The sequence below is a fragment of the Carassius carassius genome, chromosome 2 (assembly GCF_963082965.1).
Source record: "Carassius carassius chromosome 2, fCarCar2.1, whole genome shotgun sequence".
NCBI lineage: Eukaryota > Metazoa > Chordata > Actinopteri > Cypriniformes > Cyprinidae > Carassius > Carassius carassius.
This window is the reverse complement of record NC_081756.1, coordinates 30,899,243-30,907,141: the sequence shown is the minus strand read 5'-3', so window position 1 is coordinate 30,907,141 and position 7,899 is coordinate 30,899,243.

Sequence of the window (7,899 nt, the reverse complement as noted above, 5' to 3'; positions counted from 1 at the left end):
TGGATTTATGCTTTGATAATCATACTGAATATTATCCAGATGTAGTTTTCTCACCTTTTTGCTCAACATTATGCAGTTTTTATAAAACCTACCTATTTTCAAGTGTTGATCTTTTTTTCAGGTTTTTGTTTGTTTGTTTGTTTGTTTGTTTGTTTAAAAGTAGAGGATCTTTATTTTGGTGTATTGTATAATCAAATATTAATACAGCAAAATAAACTGGAGGCCATCAAATTTTTGTGAAAAACATCAAAATCACTGATGGTGGCTGATGGGGAAAGAGTTCAAAAAAGGGATGAGGGAGAGAGAAAAAGAGAGAAAGAGCATGAGAGAGAGAGAGAGAGAGACTGAAGAGAGATCGTATTGAAATGCAACTTATTTTACAGTTCATTGAAAATGGAGAGGGCTATTGGCCCTCAGCCGTTACTCATTAGGAGGAGGAGATGCATTCAAAGACTGTAAGACAGAGGAAAGTGAGAAAGAGGACAAGTGAAAGAGACAGAGATGGAGTGGATGGGACAGGGTAAGAAGTAGTGCCTCCCTTGTTTTTCGCTTTTTTTGGTCTGGTGCTCATCTTGTCTGCTCTCCAAATTCTCCACAAACTCTGTCTTGTTCCACACTCTTTTTCTTTCTTCCTCTTTCTTTCTTTCTTTCTTTCTTTCTTTCTTCTTACTTTTTTTGCTGTTGTTGATCAGAGGCTCTCTGACTTCATATGATGGCACACTTCTCTATCTAGGTCATGCCGTCTACAGAACTTCAAGCTCTCTGCTGAGGAAACAGCTTTGTTCAATCCAAAAACAATGTGAGTAAAATCACTACAAATAATGTGAACACAGCTGGGGTAAAATATGGTTTCACTTATGGGTCCCAATTTTGTGAGGTCGGTTCTTTCTGTTTACTTGTCAGTAGGATTTGTGTGAAATATATTCAGCAGCGGAGTAGTGCATGGTAAATGATGAAATAATTGTGTGCAACTTGCACGTATGAAATAATTTTTATTTTTAATTAAAATTGTGTAGTGTTTATGAAAATCCACCAGGGCATCAGCAATCAGGTGAATTACTGAGCAAGTACGACTGTATACAGTAAGTGGAGCGATTTCTGTAATGCACATGTTAAAAGGACAATCCTCCTAAGCACACACCCAAGACACTGCACGAGTGTCTTAGGGATGCCTCTGTGAGAAGACCACTAGAATCCACACTTAAACCCAATCAAACATCTCTGCAGAGACCTGAAAAATAGCTGTCCATCCAACTTGACAGAGCTTGGAGGATCTGCAGAGAAGAGGGGCAGAAAATCTCCAAAATCCAGGAGAGCAAAGCTTGTCCATAATAACATAAAAAAGACTGTAAACACTGCCAAAGGTAGTTAAGGCTCTGAATACTTATGCAATATGCGATTCATTTTTGTTTTGTTTTGTTTTTCAAGTAAACTTGAAAGTAATCACATGTCTGTATTTTGCTTTGTCATTATGAGATACAGAATGTTGACCGATGTGAAATATAAATATGTAACTTAATCTACCTGAAAATATTAAAATGTTGGACCTCCTGCCAAACTAGTGCCTGAACCCATTCCCTCCAATAGACCTCACAGAGAATATGTAAAGGAAACAGGTAAATTTAGCTCAAAGGGAATCATTTAAGATTTTAAAGGGAATTTGAACAGAATCACTGTTTCACGGCTGATCACTGAGACGCCCTGTGAATCACTGAACGAGCCGTTTAACATCAAATCTGTGCTGGATATTAATATCCAAAGTATAGTAAAAACACTATCAATTAGCACAGTAACAAGATCGGCAGTTTAAGACTAACTTGTAAGCACAAAACACAAGATACTTCTCTTTTCAATATGAATAAGGCTTTATTATATACATCTAAGACATATAAACTAATCTAACACATAAACGCACGCACGCACACATTCACACAAGTTGCAGGAAGATCGAAAGTTAGGGAAAGATGTGGAATCCCAAGTTTACAGCAATATGTTAAATTGCATAGACATGAACAACCATCAATCACTTAATTAGCCCTCGCATTGAGTTCCTCAATTAGGTTAAAATTATATTAGATACACCAGTAAAGGTCACAGTCTGGAGGTCTCCTGTGAAAAAGGGAGTCCCCTCTGTTGTCGTTGAAAGAGGATTTTCCCGATGTCGCTGATTGGCTGGAAGTTCAGTAGTCGTTGAAGTGACGTCTTGGGAAACCCTGGTTGGGCGTTGGCTGAAGATGGAGTTGTGTGGCTGGTTTAAGTTGAACGGGCACCCGAGGTCAGGCGTCGGAGACTCGACGTTACAAAACTTAACTCAGAACACGAAACCCTCAAACGGAAAAGAAAAGAAGTAAAGTTTGGCGAGACTATAGGTGGTGTTCCTTCTCATCGTGGCTAAGTAGCAACCAGCGTGCAGGCTGAAGCACGCTGGAACCGCGCTCAAAGAACAGTGATGACAAACAGCATGGCTAAAAGCTAAAGCTAAGAAGCCAAGCTAAAAGCTAAAAGCAGACATGACTAATAGCAGAAGCATAGCTACAGACTAAAAGCCTAGCTAGCTAGAGACTAAAAAGCCTGATTTTATGGTGTCCTGGATATTTAAACTGGCCTGTTGGCCATTTCGGCTACAAATATTACAGTCTTTTTTCTGAAAGACAAATATAAATTCATTACATCATCTTCCAGCACATGAGGTCATTACTACAAATGTGTCAATTTGGCAATACATGCATGCATGCATAAAAAAAGGTCTGAATATGATTAAGGAAACATTACATAATGTAAACATTCAGTTTCCTAGCTCTTCTAAGTAGCATAACACTCTATAATCCCCACACTCCACATTCTGCAGAGGGTACCAATAATTAAGCATGACACCAGGATAAACCATTTTCAAAGCTTGTGTGACAGAATTATACAGATTTTCACTGATAATCACCTTCAATCCTCTAAACTTGACTCAGTTCCACACAAATTTAACAATAATATTCCATATCATATATCTACATATCCCTTCAGTGAGTCAGTTTTGAGACACACTAATCCTGCCGTAGATACCATACCAACATCACACATTTTCAGATCTAATTAAACATAAAGACCACCTGAATCATTACACAAACAAACAAATAAGCAAACAGATAAATTTCATGCTGATATCCAAATTCACAATACAACTGAGTATCTGAGTCACATCGGAAACATATGGTGTCAGGAAGACAGGAGACTGTGAATCTGAAATTAAAAAAATGTACATTCAACATCCACTAAATATGTCTAGCAATTAAATAGTCACTCAAATATCAAAATGCTTACATTTACATTTATGCAATTAGCAGCTGCTTTTACCCAAAGTGACTTACAGTGCATTCAGGCCATTTTTACCAGCATGTGGTAAAACATCTGTAATTTTATTCTAATGGAAAGAACTGTGAGAATAAGGATTTCATTATTTCCTCATTAAAAGCACATTTGAATGTAATGCAAATAAGACATGTGTCCATGAATTATTTAGCCTAACAGAGGAGGATGATGGTCATAGATGCATACACATATGATAGATGTGTCCTTCACATGATTCCTGTGCAATGAGTGTGTGTGTAAGAGAGAGAAAGAGGGAGACCCTGCCATCTCCTTTAAAATGGAGGTCTAATTATTTACACTGTTGCAGAGTTGGATTCTTATGCTAAGCATGGCCAAAGTTTCAAAAAACGATTTGGAAATATAACAGAGTATTTTTGAGCGAAATACACACTTCTGGTTTCTTACAAGTTTCTGAACGTTTTTTTTTTTCGATCGTGGCTCTTCATTACGTAATGAATGGTGGAACTCCTTATATGGCCATTTTTCCCGGAAGAGCGTGTCCACTGCGCACACTCTTCGACCAGAGCGAGAGCAAGTGTGCGCCCATTAACGGGCTTCATAAAGCAGCGCTGCACGGGACATGCTCTGCAATAAGATGTTTTTATTTGTAAGGGTAAGATAACCTTGTTCAGTTTCTCGAAGGACCCAGCGTTACGTAAACAGTGGATGCAGTTTACAGTTTCGGGCTAGCAGTGGAGTTTAGCAAGTGCTTGTTGCTGAACGTTTTGTAAACAAGGCCCAGTTTGACCCTTGGTTTTCACCTCATAAGATACTGAAAGACGGAGCGGTCCCTGCTATAAAAGATCCGGGTCATGATTCGGAACCGCAGACAGTAAGTGAAACTGCATCATGTGTCTCTTTTTTGTTGACAATCAGTGCTCGTGCTCATCACTCTTTAGCGCCGCCCACTGCGCGCCTCCAGGATCTTGGCTGTTTTCAGATAATCGGAAAGTTGTATCTTTCTTTTATAAATATTATAAAACTAAAGTCTTTTTGGAGATATGAAGGATGCAATACTACTTTATAGATACTCAAGATTAACATGAGATTGGGTGAAACTATGTGTGTTAGGTCGCCTTTAATTTCTCCCATGGGATATGGTTAAGAACCAGGCTGAGCAAGTGGGCAAACTGCTGAGGCACCCTGTTTCCATCCCTCACCTCTGGGGTTCACTTTCTACGTCTCTGACACCCCTCAGAGGGGGTAAAGATAAAGTCATGTCATCAAAAGGTGGAAAGTTTTTGGACTGCAAACAAAGGCCACAAAAAGAGAGTAAGGCTACCCCTTAGCTATTTGGCATTGATATGTAGCCAAGATACAAATTATCGTATTCAAAAGGTGATGTACTTCTGGCTCTTAACAGTTTGTTGTGCATAAGGTGTTTTCATTTTATTTTTTAGTTTTTTGACAAAAAGCCCCTAGGTCATGTAAGTTCATTGGTTTCCCAGCATGCTATGCACATTTAGGTTTTTCCCACATAACTATACACAGTTATGTCACTTGGACACTTGAGGGACTCATACACATCCCAAAAGCCTTGATGTTCAAGGAGAAAAAAAACACATTAAGATCCAAGGCTACATACAGAATCATTTAAGTTACTATTTGGTCTTGAGTAATATTCTTCAATATTTGCCATGAATCTTCAAAAGATAAATAAATGCTCCATACATTTTATAAAAAAAAAAAAAATCAGATTCTGTAAGAGGTTTGCAAATTTATAAGGATAAACATCTTAAAATATATATTAATGCATTTTAACTAGAAAAACTAATTTAATTTGTTTTATGCAACTTAAGTAAGCGAAATAAATAAACTTCGTTACGAGATGTTTTGGTTGGAAGGTACATGCGTACGTGTGTGTGTGTGTGTGTGTGTGTGTATTTATGAGTGTGCATGAATCTATGTTCTGCATATATGTTGTGAATGTGTGCTTATGTGACGCCTCAGTAACTGGGGCAGAACTGATTGCTGCTGATGGCTATAGGCGCATAGAGACCTACATTCAGCACACAGACGCAGGAAGAAGGAGGGAATGTTTGAGACCAAGTGTCTACTGTCTAGGTTTAATTTTTCTCCACTAGATGTCCACCAAACAGTTCAATAATAATACAATTTATAAATTAAATAAATAAGTAAATTTGAATAAATAAATAAAAAACATATGAAACAGATAAAAGAGAAGGAATGATTAAAAAACAACAACAACAATGCTTAGGTCATTCACCAGGGACAGGATCTGGCCCATCTGCTCAACTGATATAACAGGGAATTATGCATGCAGATTGGCACTGCATCTCCATGCTCACCCCCAAACATGCTTCATGACGCATTCATGCCGTCTCAAAGATGTAAGGATGTGAGAAGATGAAAAGAGGAATGTGTTATGGGGGTTAAAAGAAGTGAAAGGAGGGTGGGTGCATTGGAGAGATGTTTGTAAGAAGTGAGAAACATTGAAAAGAAGTAAGGAAGGTGAAGGTGACTTTTCTTCCTGTTTCCTTGTGTCCTTTCACATTTGTGTGAGTGGATGATAGACAACCCCTGTGTGGAGGAAATCTGTTCTTCCTTCAAAGAATCAGAATGCATGAACTGACATCATCTATGACATAAAGCTGTTTTAGAAGGAAATTAAGATAACCAGTAAAACTAACAAAAAATGATGACAATAAAACTATGTTCAGTTTATAATACATCCTATATATGTAAGACGCTACTGTTCAAATGTTTGAGATCCCATAACAAACATATATAGCTCTCGATGGTGCCGCACATGGCTGCTTCAGTGCTTGGCTCTCCAGTGTTTGTACTGTTTTTGTTTGTTTTTCCTGTTTTTTGTTTAACAAACACGATCAGTTTCACCAAGGACGAACTGCTGAACAATCCACAGAACAAACCACAGGATCTTTTACCAGATTTAAATTATTCAGACGTTTTACTGAATGTTGTTATCGGAGGAGCAGCGGCGCTGATCAAACGCTACAGGATGCGCCGACGGGGAAAGCGAGCGGGAGTGCTCGTCAGACTCAGGAAGCGCGGATTTCGAACGCCATTGCCTAGCATCCATCTAGCAAATCTCCGCTCTCTACCCAACAAAACGGACAAACTCCTTCTGCTCTCTCGGACAAAAAAGGATTTCTCACACTCTGCTGCTCTGTGTTTCACGGAAACCTGGCTGAATGACGGCATACCGGATAGCGCGCTCCATATGCCGAACGTTCAGCTGTTTGGAGCGGATTGCGACCCAGAATCAACAGGGAAATCAATCGGCGGTGGGACATGCTTTTACATCAATGAACGGTGGTGTACAGATGTAACTGTGTAAAAGAATATGTGCTGTTCAAATCTAGAAGTGCTGTTTGCCAACTGCAAGTGTGACAGGTTAAAGGAAATACTTACTGTACTGTTATGGGTTAAAAGGTTTTAGTAAATTAATAGGATGTGAGTATCTTAAAATATTTAAGGTTAAAAAGCTCATGCGTTCAGTACTAGTAATAAGGATTTATACAATTCATATAATTGTGTTAAAAAGTTAAAATCTGACATGTTTACAAAGGGTAACAATTATAAGAGCAATATGTAAACGTTATATTGATTACTTCATTTTGTAGTGCCTAATTTACAGGTGAAAAGTGTTGATCTGTGATCGCCAAAGTGATCTTAATCTATGCACCCGTGATTGATTGCTTTTGTCTTCCAACCCTTTTCTCCGGGGAAATCGCGGTCTTTTCCTCATAACACTAAAGTTTTCAGTGAGGAAACACCTATATCACTCTTGTGATTATTTCTCCCCTTTTTCAGGTACGTTGTATACATAAAACTGAGTTGAGTAAAGGTAATAATGAGTTCACATGTTGAAGGTGTGTTTTAGTAGCATTTTGAGTATGTGAGAGTTAAGTTTGCAGAGTTTAAATTGTGCATGAGTGAGCGGAGCCCCCGCTCGGTTACAGAGAAAAATAGCTTCATAACGAGAGCAGCCGCCATTGTATGTCAATTGTGAATAAACAGAGACGCAGTATATAATCTATTTTGCTGTGTTAATTGTATAATGTCTTTCAAGCACTTTATTGAGATGTTTGGTAAATGTAGTTATTGTTTATTGAGCTAAAGCTACTTTGTGCTTGATTGACAGCTGAAGTTATATTGACAAAATGAGTATATTTTCCAGTGCATTATAGAATATGCTGTTGTGACTTAAATAAGCTATATACCATACAAAACTACTATTTGCTGTAGACCTGTTGATCTGTCAAATGTATTATTGTAAAAGATGTGGATCTGTTGATTTGTAAAATGTATCATTGTTGCAAATATAACACTAAAGTTTTCAGTGAGGAAACACCTATATCACTCTTGTGATTATTTCTCCCCTTTTTCAGGGGTGTAACATTTTGGAGGCACCGCTGGGATTGCTGTTCAGATGTCCAGTGGCCACATACTGGTCGTTAAATTCCGAGCCAGCTAAATCCCCCCATAACAACCCGGGCAGGGAGGAAAGTGTTGCTGTTCGAAGGGACCTGGATCCTGGTGGCTAAGTACGTG